Source organism: Carettochelys insculpta, chromosome 16 (genome assembly GCF_033958435.1).
Source record: "Carettochelys insculpta isolate YL-2023 chromosome 16, ASM3395843v1, whole genome shotgun sequence".
Classification (NCBI taxonomy): Eukaryota; Metazoa; Chordata; order Testudines; family Carettochelyidae; genus Carettochelys; species Carettochelys insculpta.
Genome location: NC_134152.1, coordinates 14,403,678 through 14,417,955, shown reverse-complemented (window position 1 = coordinate 14,417,955; position 14,278 = coordinate 14,403,678). Strand labels below are relative to the sequence as shown.

The 14,278-nt window shown below is 44.4% G+C and overlaps 1 protein-coding gene across 5 annotated transcripts in view; it reads right to left on the bottom strand.

Annotated features, from left to right (window-relative positions):
- CLEC16A (C-type lectin domain containing 16A) overlaps positions 1 to 14,278 on the bottom strand; it is a 247,372-nt gene that overhangs the window by 232,210 nt on the left and 884 nt on the right. The window contains exon 1 of one of the 5 annotated variants that reach the window (XM_075010589.1): positions 13,714 to 13,737. The exons of the other annotated variants lie outside the window; for them this stretch is intronic. The gene's annotated coding sequence lies outside the window, so the exon portion shown is untranslated. Of the gene's footprint in view, positions 1 to 13,713; positions 13,738 to 14,278 lie in introns of those variants that run through there. 5 annotated transcript variants of the gene reach the window in all.

The window sequence follows — 14,278 nt, the reverse complement described above, 5'->3', positions numbered from 1 at the left end:
ACTTAATTCTTTTCAGATTTGTGAAACTGGTAATTTTAAAGGACCAAGTACATATAAATATCCACATCAAGAAAGTGTGCATATATAAATAAAAACTAAAAAACAGAATAAAGAATAGGACATGATTTTATATACATTATCTACTACATGTTCTAGAAATATGCACCGGTGTCTGCTCATGAGTTCATTTGTTCACGAACTCCTCCTAAACGATAAGAACTAGGACCACCAAATTTGGCATGTAGCCTCTTATAACTTAAGCAAGGTCAGGGTTTGGTTGTGCCAGAATAACATGTCTGGAATCTGATTGTTTCTCACGAAACAGAAAGCAAGGGGTCTGATAGCAGGGTTACTTATGCATAACAATGACCACAGGAAAGCTATGAGTGTGGGGGACAGTTATACTGCAGTGTGACCACAGGGGGGCATCCCCTCCAGTAAGCATGTGCCCAGGTGGGGCGTGGCTGGGCCTGTATAGTGAAAGCCCCACCACCATACACTGCGAACAGACTCCAACTGACAGATGGACAGCAAAGCCCCAACTGGCTCAGGGAACAACTGCCCGCCGGGGCCAGGTAGCACATGCCCTGCCACTGCAACCCCCTTAGACACCAGCTCCTGTCTAGACAATGCATCCCTGGCTGGCGCTGCAGCTGTCCTGGGTCCCCCCACTCACCTCCCAATCCCCTACCCTGACTCCTGCATACCCGCTTCCTGCCTTAAACCCTCACAAGGACCCAAGCATTGCTGGGTACATCTGCTAGTATATGTATATAAAATCATTGTGCTAGTCTTTAATCTGTTAGCGCCTTATAAAGATGATCAGGTCATCATCACCTGCACCTAAGTTATCACGCTTGTTTAGTTCTGTGATCAGTTCCTCTTGTATTGAAGTATCCCATGAGCTTTTTTCCTATACACTACAGATTGTTGCACCAAACAGTAATCCTGCACCTTACCGTGATCTATTAAGAAACCAATCTATAAGCATCCAAGATCATTTTCTTCCTAGCTACTGGTGGCTCAAACAGATAATGCCAAACAAGCTATAATGTTTGCCATTTCCATCATGGAATCATCCACCAGCTTTCAGTACCACCACATGGAATACCTTCCCTTAATTAATCCAAAAAGCAATGATTTGTGCCTGCTTCAAATCCTTCCTCAAATCCCATGTCTACCATATCTAAATTAATGAGCAAGGATGATGCAGGAGGCTAGCAGGGATTAGTTTTTCTTTAGTATTTTAAAACTAAAAATAACTGAAGCCATTTAGCCAGGCATATGATTAATTTGCATAACCTGGTGTTACTCTCACCATTATTCTCATTCTCCTTCACCCATTCCCTCTTTGTGTATATTATGTCTATTAATATCTCCTCTTGAATCAGAGTGCATGTTCATAGCAGGGATTCTCTTACCATTTATTTATAAAGCACTCAATATAATGGGCTCTTGACCTTGACTGGAACTTCCAGGCACTACCACTGAAAAAAACCCAAGTACTTCACATCACATCACAAAACAAAAGCCACCACAGTACAGATCCCCCTCCGCCCCATCCCTCAAGTCTCAGCACAGTAGCCAAAATTGCACCACCAAATTAGCACAGAAGCCAAAGACTGGACCACCAACTTAGCCCTTTGACTCCCACAAGTGGTGTTCCCAGGCCAATGATGAATCACAGACATGTCTGTCTGAGGATCGTACACTATTGCTATCTATACCATGTTTTTGTCTGTAAAACACTTCAGATCTGCCACTCTATCACCTTTATGAGCCCCAAACATCTTGTTTTAAATTTACAGAGAGGAATCAAGCTCTGAGTTCATTATAGGTCTCATCCATAGACATCAGTGGGGCCACTTTTTCATAAGGCCACTTTTTCAGTATTGTGCATAAAAATAAGCCTTACAAGCTTACATTTCCTTACAAGCTGTATAGGGTAGGAAACAGGGTTTACTTTACTATTGCATAGAGCCTAATACATTGCGACACCACCAGAAATAAATAGTATACTTGGATCAAATAATAAATTAACATGCTTAACGATATAAAGTAGAGTTCATGGAGAAGTGTGTGTTTTTCCACATAAATTCAGCATTTTAGGAAAAGTAGCAGAAAAGCACTGTGCAACAGTGAAAACAAACATAGAAAAGTAAAGTTGCAGAGATGTTCCACAGCTATATCCCTTGCTGGAGACTCATTTCAAGACAAGGATTTAAGGGAAGAAAGTAGGTCTTATTCTAACCTAAAGGACACCTTAGACAACAGCAGTTCTCAACCTTTTTGGGCTCAGGACACATTTTTAAGTGTTTATGGGCTGTAAAAACGCCACTAACAGTCCAGGGACAGAGGCTATGCGGTGGTTACAGTCAGATCCTACCCCTCACAGGGTAGATGTGATCCTGTTTAGCATTCAGCCCATGCTGGCAGCTCCTATGCCATGGAGCTAGCTGACCTTGTCTCCCTGGTCTCGGTGTCTTTCTGTCAAGCATCGGAGTGGCAGCACCATGCAGGTTTGGCACTAGTACCCTCCGATTCCAACTGGACCAAACTTGTGCGAGTGGACTTCTGACCTGGGTCATTGGGTTGCAGTGCCACTAACTCAGGTTTGGCCTACCTGGCCTCCTGCCATTGTAGTGGCTGGGCAAAACCTGAGCAGCACTGGAACCCCAGATGCTGCAGTGCCTGGAGCAAGAGTTGAGCCCAGCACTATGTGATAGGAGCCACAGGAACTGCCATATAACTCAAACACTCTGGTGACCTAATTGTGGGACCCAACGAACAGGCTGAGAAGCCCTGTCTTGTTTCTAGTATAGCATTGTAGAATGGCTTTAAAATTGCAGAAAAGAAACAGATCAAATTATAGATGATCAGAGACCTGTACTTGAGACCAATCTGCGTGACTGAACAAAAACACGCTTGCATTTTAACATAAGCATTGTTCACAATCAATCGGTAAATTAACCAATTTAATAGCCTACCCTGCCTTTTCTCCAAGAAAGAGGTTTTATTTTCAAAGTTCTAAATAGTACTGCCTTATGTTACTTTAGAATTTTAAGTTTCAATCTAATCCAAACAGGAAGCATATTACAGAATGATTTAGTACGACTATGAACACACTTAGTCATATCGGTGTTCTACTCCAACTCAAATGGGACAAACAAATAATTTGCATTTAGAGATATCTCTCATTATATTAGCGCAAAGCAATTTACATTAATTACACTTCACAATGTTCCTGTTGATTAGGAATATATTTTGTAACTTCATAAACTGGCATCCAGATGAGTCACTTGCTGATGATCACCTACCTCTCATTTAGTTGCTCAGCCTAAAAGCCCCAGCTTCCACTCCCTTGCTTTAGGGCATGCAACAACTGTAATCAGGATGTAACTTTTTAAAAGATTTTTACTTTAAATGTAGCTGTAACAGACAATTATGAGCAATTGTTTGCATGGGATGTATGTCCCAATATATCTACGTAAAAAGGTGAAACAAAGCCCATGTGTGATTTTGAACCCACAAACATTGTAAACTAACTTGGCAGTCAAGAAATTAGAAACTTTTTGAACTATGCATGAGTCATGCTGATGAAAATACAGTACAACCTTATGAATGCTGCAGAGTTAAGTATACTACCGCACAGCAAGACATAAGGTAACATTTTACCACACGACTCTGCCAATGATGTTCAGTACTGGCCTGCAACACTCATTTCACCCCAACGCCTCTCTACAGAGAAGACAGCTGAACATGTCAAATTATGCTATAGATTAGAGATGTTTATAACATATGTGCAGGAATAATTATTTAGTGCTTGTTTGTTCCAGTTTAAAAATAGGAAAATGTACAGAATATAAGAATCAGGAAGAAAGGAAGGTGTCTGGATAGGGACCGTCGAATCACAGAGGTACATGCCTGGTTGTATAGGTGGTGTCGCAGAGAAGGATTTTGTTTCTTTGACCATGGGATTCTCTGTTGTGAACAGGGACTGCTGGGAAGAGAAGGGTTCCTAACGAAGAAAGGGAAGAGCGTCTTTGCGAGCAGGCTTACAAACCTAGTGAGGAGGGCTTTAAACTAGGTTAATTGGGGGAAGGTGACACAAGCCCTGAGGTAAGTGGGGAAGGAGGAAGGAACAATCAAGCAGGTTTCCTGGGTGAAGAGGAGAAAGTGGGCCAACCAGCCACTTCTCTAAGATGCTTGTACACAAATGCCAGAAGCCTAGAGAGCAAACAGGAAGAATTAGAGGCCCTGGCACAGTCAAGACATATGAGGTGGCAGGAATAACGGAGACTTGGTGGGACAATTCGCATAACTGGAGCACAGTCCTGAAAGTGTTTAAGAAGGACAGACGGGAGAAAAGGAGGACGACTTGCGCTCTATGTGAGGGAGCAGTATGATTGCTTAGAGCTCCAGTATAAAGAGGGAGAAAAAACAGCTGAGTGTCTTTGGATTAGTAACAGAGGTGATGTTGTAGTTGGTGTCTGCTATAGACCGTCAGATCCGGGAGATGAAGTAGATGAGGATTTCTTCAGGCAGCTAAGTGAAGCTTCAAAATCAAAAGCCCTGGTTCTCACGGGAGACTTTAATCATCCAGAATTTGTTGGGAAACCAATACAACAGCACACAGACAATCCAGCAAGTTTTTGGAGAATGTTGAGGATAACTTTTTGGTAGAAGTGCTGAAGGAACCGACAAAGGGCCATGCACAACTTGATCTGCTGCTCACAAACAGGGAAGAACTACTAGGAGAAATAGAGGTGGGCGGAAACCTGGGCTGCAGCAACCATAAAATAGTAGATTTCAGGATCCAGACAAAAGGAAGAAGGGTGAGCAGTAACATACAGACCCTTGATTTCAAAAGAGCAGACTGTCTCCCTGAGAGAACGGATGAGCAGGATCCCTTGGGAAACGAAGATGAAGGGGAAAAGAGTTGAGGAGAACTGGCAGTATTTTAAAGAAGTCTTGCTGAAGGCACAGGAACAAACCATCCCGCTGCATAGTAAGAAATGCAAACATGGTAAGCAGCCAGCTTGGCTTAACAGGGAAATCCTTGGTCAACTTAAACTCAAAAAAGGATGCATATAAGAAACGGAAACATGGACAGTTGACTAAGGAGGAGTATAAACATACAGCTGGAGGATCCCAGGGAATAATCAGGAAAGCAAAAGCATAATTGGAACTGCAGCTGGCAAGGAATGTGAAGGGTAACAAGAAGGGTTTCTACAGGCATGTTAACAATAAACAGGTTATCAGAGAAGCTGTGGGGCCATTACTGGATGAAAGAGGTAACCTAGTGACAGATGTAACAAAAGCTGAAGTACTCAATGTTTTTTTTGCCTTGGTCTTCACAGACAACATCAACTCCCACACTAAGGTCCTAGACAATACAGTATGGGAGGGTGGAGGGCAGCCATCTGTAAGGAAGGAATAAGTTCTGAGCTATCTAGAAAACCTAGATGTACACAGATCCATGGGTCTGGATTTAATGCACACAAGGTTACTGAGGGAATTGGCAAATGTCATTGTAGAGCCGTTGGCCATTATCTTTGAAGACTCTTGGAGATCAGGAATGATCCCAGATGACTGCAAAAAGGCAAATGTAGTGCCTTCAAAAAAGGAAAGGAGGACAATCCAGGGAACTACAGACTGGTCAGCCTTACCTCAATCCCTGGGAAATTAATGGAGGTGTCCCTCAAGGAAACCACTTTGGAGAACTAGGAAGAGGGAAAAGTGCTCAAAAGTAGTCAACATGGATTCACCGGGGTAAGTCCTGCCCGACCAATCTGATTAGCTTCTATGAGGTAACAGGCTCCGTGGACATGGGGAAGTCAGTGGATGTGATATACCTTGACTTCAGCAAAGCTTTTGATACAGTCTCCCACAACATCCTTGACCATAAGTTAAGGAAATACGGATTGGATCCATGGATTATATGATGCTTAGAAAGCTGGCTTGATGGTCGGGCCCAACTGTTAGTGGTCAATGTCTCAATATCTGGATGGTGGTCCGTTTCAAGCGGAGTGCCACAAGGCTCGATTCTGGGACCAGCGTCGTTCAACATCTTTATTAATGACCTGGATAAGGGACTGGATTGTACCCTCAGAAAGTATGCGAACACCACAAAGCTAGAGGGAGAGGTAGATACGTTGGAGGGTAGAGAGAGAATCCAGAGGGACCTGGATAAATTGGAGGATTGGGCCAAAAGAATCGGATGCGGTTCAACAAGGAGAAGTGTAGATTCCTGCACTTGGGATGGAAGAATCCCAAGCATTGTTATAGGCTGGGGACCAACTGGCTAAGCAGCAGTAGAGTGGAAAGGGATGAAAGGGGTTATGGTGAATGGAAGGCTGGATATGAGTAAACAGCATGCCTTTGTGGCCAAGAAGGCTAAAGGCATATTAGGGTACATTAGGAGGAACATTTTGAGCAGATCTAGAGAAGTGGTTGTTCCCCTCTATTCAGCACTGGTGAGGCCACATCTGGAATATTGTGTCCAGTTTTGGGCCCCCCACTAAAAAGGATATGGATGTGCTGGAGTACACGACCTCAGGTTCAGCTGAGGGCAACAAAAATGATTAAAGGGCTGGAGCACATGACCTATGAGGAGAGGCTGAGGGATTTGGGCTCGTTTAGTTTACAGAAGAGAAGACTGAGGTATGATTTAATAGCAGCCTTCTATTTCCTGAAGGGGAGTTCTAAAGATGATGGTGAGAAAACTGTTCTCAGTGGTGTCAGTTAGCAGAACAAAGGAGCAATGGTCTGAAGTTGCAGAAGAAGAGCTGTAGTTTGGATATTAGGAAAAACTACTTCACTCAGAAGGTGGTGAAGCACTGGAATGTGTTGCCTAGAGAGGTGGTGTATTCTCCATCCCTAGAGGTTTTTAAGTCCCGGCTTGACAAGGTCCTGGCTGGGATGACCTAAGATGGCGTTGATCCTGCTTGAAGCAGGGAGCTGGACTAGATGACCTCCTGAGGTCCCTTCCAGCCCTATGATTCTATGATCAGGCTCTAATACAGTGGGCGAAGAGTGCCAAGAATTAGGCCTTTGTTCTCAATGTATGGTGTGACTGACAAAAGAAAGAAATCTGATTGGCCTGCCAAACATCTCTAGCACAAGATGTGGTAGCATGGTTATCTACCCCCAAACTAGTTTCAGAAGTCATTTAGCCAATCATAAATTGTAATTTAGGACTTTTTACAAGAATGAATGGATAACTCACGTATGAAACTCACTTCCTATTCCTGATATGCCAGATCAAGCTATAATTTCCTGAAGTATTTTAGAAGTCTTCTATTCAAAGAAATTGAAATGTATGCTTCAGGTCTGTGGTGTCCAATACACTTGGTACTCTTCACATGTGACGAATGAGACACTGCGTTGTGGTGAATGCATAAATACTTAAACCATAAGAAATAATAATTCTTCAAATTCTTCATGAGCGCTCAAGATGATTAGAACAGATGCTCACCCAGGTGAGGCAGCTTGCCAGCCAGTGGGGAACCCCTGCAGGCACTGATGCTGCCCACACCAAAAGGGAGCAATGCAGGGCTGGCAAAGGTGGGAGTTTGGTATCATGCCCTCAAAAGCATGTGGGCTGTGCTGCTGTCTGCACGCTACTCGCAGGGAACATCTGGAGCCACGCCACTCCCAGCCGTGCCACAGGTGATTGATACAAGCTGCACGGGGTTCAAAGACTTTCCATAGTCAGCCAGTCTTTGCTGCAGTGAGTTATGCTGCCATACTTGTGTCTGTGATTATTATGTCATCTCACAGTTTCATGCCAATTCAAAGGTATTTATTTTTCTAAATTTATTTAATAAAAGTTTTGTATAACATAATGAGTTGAATATGGAAAGATGAAAACCACAACTATGCTGAGCTTTTAATTCCTATTGGACTCCACTGCTTTAGATGAACTTCTATGATACTATACCGTTTAATCCATTCAACACTATGATATCCGAGTATAGTCAAACCACAAAACAGAAGACAGTTGCCTACTTGTCTTCTAAAGGGGTGAGGAAGCGGGTTGTAACGAAAAAACTCTTTGAGGCTAGAAAACTTGACACTTTCACCAATATTAGTTTTATTAATATTTAGGCTAATAAAAGATGCTAGCTCATCCCCTTGGCCCATCTAATAACCTGGAACCCATGTGCTTACTAAACAATAATTACAACTAAGATTTCATTTTTCAAAAACATTTCTAGGCTGTTCTCATGCATTGAAAATTGTTCAAAAGTAACCTGAAGCAAAACTGCTGCAAAAGCAATAGTTGTCCCAAACTGACAGACTGAAATTACCAAAACTTCAATTTCAAAGGTTTTTTTTTTGGGGGGTGGGGGGGTAAGAGGGGGCAACAGAAGCAGATTAGGGCAGCAGAATTAATATTCTGTCATGACTTGGGAAAAATTTGAGCTATAGTATAGTAAAGTACCTCAATTATTCAATGGGGAGAAGAACCACAGCCTCACTGGTTTTCTTACAACAGACATGAGTCTGGGGGAGGAGTCAAGAACATCCTTCACACACACACACACACACACACACACACACACACACACACACACTGCAAGACATAGGGTGGTTCACTCACACACACATGCAGCAAGATACAGGGTGGTTGTGCAAGAAGAATACTCCTCCCTTCCAACACCCAGTTGCAATGCAGGGAATTCATGCTGATTAGAATCACCATGTAAGACCCCCAGTACCTTCTCTCCCTCTCTCCCTTTACAAGCCATGGGTAATGGGGATTGAGACCTCTAACCAGTGCACTGGCTTCTGGGTTGGGCTGAAAGACCCTCTTCCTGCCTTCCTCACAGTAGGTCATACAGTAAGCTTTCATATCAGGCATTCTATTATCTGGAAGTCTATCATAACAGGCATTTTAACCACAAGTAAATTTTAGCTGTGTTTTAACATAAGTACAGTGTAGTGAAAGTAAATACAAACAAATACAGCAAATACCATATAAATTTACAGTGTGCAATACTACTGTTGTTGGTAAATAAAGCACTCCGTGTACATTTTTGTTTGTCTCTTAATATCTAATCTTGGTTTTTGTTAGTGTTATGCATTGCTAGGTGTACCTCTCCATTATCAGAATATTTGAATATCCGGCAGAAGGGAGTCACTCACTTTGTGCAGTAACGACTGTTCTTCGAGATGTGTCTCCCTGTGGGTGCTCCACCGTTGTTGGCAGATCGGAGATTTGCAGAGCAGTTTTCCTAGCCGGAGCATGCATGCACAGAGCATCTCACGCTGATGCCTCCCGAGCACCTACCACGTACAGCCCTGGACCCTCCCCTTCAGCGGCTGAGTAATTAAGACTCCGAGTAGAGGGGAGGAAATGGAGGGTTGTAGAGCACCCACAGGGTCACACATCTCCAAGAAAAGTTGTTATTGCACGAAGCAAGTAACTCCCTTTTCTTCTTTGAGTGCTGTCCCCATGAGTGCTCCACTGATGGACACTATAAAGCAGTATTCAGAGCAGATAGAGGGATTCAGAGTCATTAATTAGAGGTGGTAGATAAAATGGCAGTGGCCACCAAGTATGATGTCAATTGTGGCATGATTGCGTATGTTTGGCAAAGGTAGCAAAAGTCAGATGACCACACTGCAGCCCTAAAGACGTCCTTCAGAGGGACACAAGAAAGGCTGCAGAGGCAGAGGTTGCTCAGGTAGAATGTGCCTGAGGTGGGCGTTCCACTGGTCTACTTGTTAGATTATGACATCTGAGTCATATCCATTTAGAAACAAGCAGAGAGAAAATAGGAGTGCCTCTGGAAGGCTCAGCAATGGAGATAAACTGTCTCTGGCTTTGTCTACACTAGCCAAAAACTTCGAAATGGCCATGCAAATGGCCATTTCAAAGTTTACTAATGAAGTGCTGAAATACATATTCAGCGCCTCATTAGCATGCGGGTGGCCGCGGCACTTCAAAATTGACGCAGCTCGCCACCACGTGGCTCATCCAGACGGGGCTCCTTTTTGAAAGGACCCTGCCTACTTCGAAGTCCCCTTATTCCGATGAGCAGATGGGAATAAGGGGACTTTGAAGTAGGCGGGGTCCTTCTGAAAAGGAGCCCCATCTGGACAAGCTGCACGGCGGCGATCCGTGTCAATTTCGAAGTGCCGCGGCTGCCCGCATGCTAATGAAGTGCTGAATATGTATTTCAGCGCTTCATTAGTAAACTTCGAAATGGTCATTTGCATGGCCATTTCGAAGTTTTTGGCTAGTGTAGACACAGCCTCTGTGATTTGTGAAATCATCTAGTTCTCTCTAAGAAAAGGGCTAGTGCTTGTCGGATATCAAGGGTGTGCATTATTGCCACTCTTTATGAGGTGTGTGGCTTCAGAAAAAAAAGTTGGTAACAATGGGCTCATTAATGTGGAAAGCTGTGTGCACTTTTGGGGCAAATGCTGGGTGAGGCCTCAGCGTGACCCTATCCTTTGTAAAGATAGCATAAGGAGGTTCTGCCATCAGGGCTGCAAGCTCCCCAACTCTCCTCAAGGAGGTGATGGCCTGTAGGAAGCAGACCTCCATATGTAGGAAGGGGAGTGAAACTGTGGCCAAAGGTTAAATGGAGGCATGGTGAGTTGGTCCAAAATTAAATTCAAGTCCCATGCCAGCGGTGAAGGTCAGCAGGGAGGGTATATGTTTTGGAGGCCACTTTTCATGATGGGGTGAGCAAAAACTGATAGGCCATCCACAGGCATATGGAAGGCTGTTATTGCTGAGAGGTAGACTCTCAGTGAAGAAACCAACAGACCTGTCATTTTGAGGCAGAGCATGTAATCGAGAATAGCAGTAAGTTGGGAGGTGCAAGGATTTATACTCTTCCTGTGACACCAGTGGAAGAAACAGCTCCATTTTTACAGGCAAGTTTTTCACGTAAAGGGTCACCTGCTATGGAGGAGAACATTCTTCACCTCTGGGAGCACTGTCCTTCCATTTCTCCAAACCAGACAGAAGCCATGTGTGAAGGTGAAGAGTGTGTGGCTGGGGATGTAGCATCCTCCCAAGCTTCCGAGAGAGAAGATCATGTCTATGTGGCAGTACATACGGGGGTTAGATTGACAGCCCGTGCAGGAATGGGGAACCATGCTTGCATGACCATGACGGTGCTATGAGAATGACATGAGCCCCTTCTGTGTGGATGTTGTGAAGTACTTTGGGGATGAGAGGTATGGGGGGAAGACGTAGCATACAGGAGGCCTCCATTGGATCAGGAACTCAAGCTCCACTCTGGAGCAAAACTGGGGACATGTGGCATTGTCAGAGGTAGCAAAGAGATCTATCATAGGCCAAATCCAGAGGAGAAAAAACAGGTTCACAACTGTGGGGTGGAGTTCCCACTTGTAGTTTAGAAAAAAAAAAAAATCCCATCACTGAGGCAGTCGGCAATGGTGTCGGAGACCCCTGCCAGTAGGATGGTGTGAGTATGACCTGATTGCGAATACACCAGTTCCATCGGCACATGGCCGCTGCACACATGGAACAAGAGTGAGCGCAGATTTGTCTGCTTATATAAAACATGATAGTGAATGTTGTCCATAAGGACATAGACTGTGTGATTGGTAATTTGAGGCAAGAATTGTGCAAAAGCATTTTGACCACTCTGAGCTCTAGAAGATGGATATGCAGGAATCTGTTATGTGCAGACCACTTGCCCTGCACCATTTGGCCTTGCAGATGAGCTCCCCATCCCAACAAGGATGTGTCCATTGTAATCTGCAGTGCAGGCTGAGGCTAATGGAATGGGACGCACTTGAAGTTGTTGTCCACCACTGTACGGAGTTGAGGACACCCGTAGGTACAGTAAACCTCTCGGCAGGTGATGTTCCAGTGTTGCAAGGACAAACCCCGTTGACAACTTTGCCCACATATTTACTCCGGAGACACCATCACTAGACCAAAATAAGTTAGTTACATGATCAAGGGCTCATATTCCTGTGCCTCCACTAATGCGATATATCCCATCATGTGCCAGCAATGCCCCTCTGCTGTGTATATTAAACTGATGGGGCAATCACCTCACCAAAGAGGCATAGATCAGACTTTAGGAATCTGAATACACATAAATCTGTCAGTGAGCATTTCAACAGAGTAGGCCATAGTATTAAACACCTGAGAATCTGTCCCCTACAACAAAGGGGCCTTAACACCAGATTACAAAGGGAGATATCTGATCTTGAATTTATTTATTCTCAAATTTGACACTTTGCACCTTGGCCTTAATAGAGATAGTAATTACCTAACACATTACAAAGACAGCCTCCCCATCTTTGATATCTGTAGTGATCTCTGGCAAGTCACTTAAAACTTAATAGACATTTGCAGTAAGTAATGTCCTCCCTACTCTTTGTTCCCGCCCCCTGCCCCTTCCAGGCTGATTTCTCAGTTTTCACTTCATTTTTTGAGGGGTGGGGTTTGTCTTTTTGTATCATGCCAGTTCATTTTCAGCACTATTTCCAGATCTGAAGAAGTGGGTCTCCCCAAGAAAGCTCATCACGTAAGAAATTATTTTGTTAGTCCTTATACTGATACATGACTGCTTTTTTTTTTTTTTTGTGAAGATACAGATTAACATAGCTATGACTATGCCTCATCTATAAGGCAAGGCAACTGTGCCCTGAAAAGCAGGGTGCAGATTTTTGAGCAGACGGTGCTGTTCTTCTTGTACCTCCTGTACTGGAACCTGCTGGCTCACTTCCACTCTTTTAAACAGTTCTTGGAACTGTCTGATATCATCAACCGGGCATATGTCAGTTGGTACCACTGCATCCTCTGGCAGTTAAGGCACATTATGAATGGGAGAAGCTCCCAAAGCCTGAGGGTCAGTGTAGCCATCAGCTAAATGCCTGTCCTACTCCTCCGACTCCTCAGCTGGGGGAAAGGATTGGGACTGAGGTACCAGTCTCCCTGGTAGAGTGGAATAGACTGAGGGCAGTTGCCTATATGAGTCCCCGTGATCCTAGGGTGCCCACTGTGGTGGATAAGGAGATGGGTATGCACAGCGTGGCTACCATGCAGGCTGGTGAGCTCTCTCTGTGTGATAGTGTGAGCATGCATCCACTGGTGATGAATACTGGGATGACAGCATGCTAAGGTGGGCCCTATAAGGTAAAGGGGCTGTGATGAGAAAGTACTAGGGACCTGGTATCCCTGAGAAGGCTGCGTATAATAGACTGTGCTGGCAATGAATATGTGGAAGCAGGATGTGAATGCTGGTGCTCGTCCTGACCCTCAGTTGGTGAATCCAGTCTCGCAGCCATACGTGGTAATAAGTGTGTGTCTACCTCAACCACAGAAGCGGCATTGTAGGCACTGCCAACTTATCTGGGCATGCTGCCTTTGTCTGCCGTGCCAGGCTCTTTGAACACACTGGTGCTTCTTTTGGCAACAAGGAAGCATGTGCCAGCATTGGTGCTGCCAAACAAGCTCTGCTCACTGACTTAGTGGCAGTAGCTCCTGAAGTGCCTGGTCTCTCTCCCCTGCTGATTCTGGGGGAAGAAGGGGCCTGGCAGAGAGCAGGTAAGGGAAGCCCTCTTTTCACCACTTTCCTGATGCGGGGGAGGTAACACCCCTTTTTGTAGAGCCATGCCATATGGGAGAGGCATTCCATGCCTCAAAAGGCTGTACAGCCTTTCAAAAAGAATCATTCTGAGGCAGAGCTCTCAGTCTTTTCTGGTACTCACCATCAGACTTAAACAGTGGTCGCATTTCTGAGGTATGTGGGCTGCCCGCAAACAATGAATACAGAAGGAATGACCATCTGATGCTGGCGTAGGCTTGCAGCAGCATTCAGCACCCATGTTCTTTGTCCTGTCAGTAATGAGCTAGTAAAGAGCTGTCATTGTCCTGTTGGCTTAAACATGAGTTAACAGTGACCTGGTAAAGAGCCACTGACTTAAACGTGTGAGATCTATTACCCTCTTCCTTGTCTCCTTGCTTTCTTGTAAATACTTGGAAACATCCAACTGCCTGCAAGGCAAAATCAGGAATTGGGGGAGCGGAGTTCATACAACTGAATCGGTACTTGTGAAATTCTTTGGGACCTTCAGCATAAGAGGATCGTAATCAATATAGTTATATGAATATTCTCAGATGTGAGACAATGGGGAACATTACTGGTACATGTTTACAATAGCAGCCCTGAGTGAAACTAGTCCAATACTAGCAGATATTTTGGTGCATATTTTGGAGCTTCATTAGATGAAGTGGGTCTTTGCCCACAAAAGCTTATGCTCCGACATATCTGTT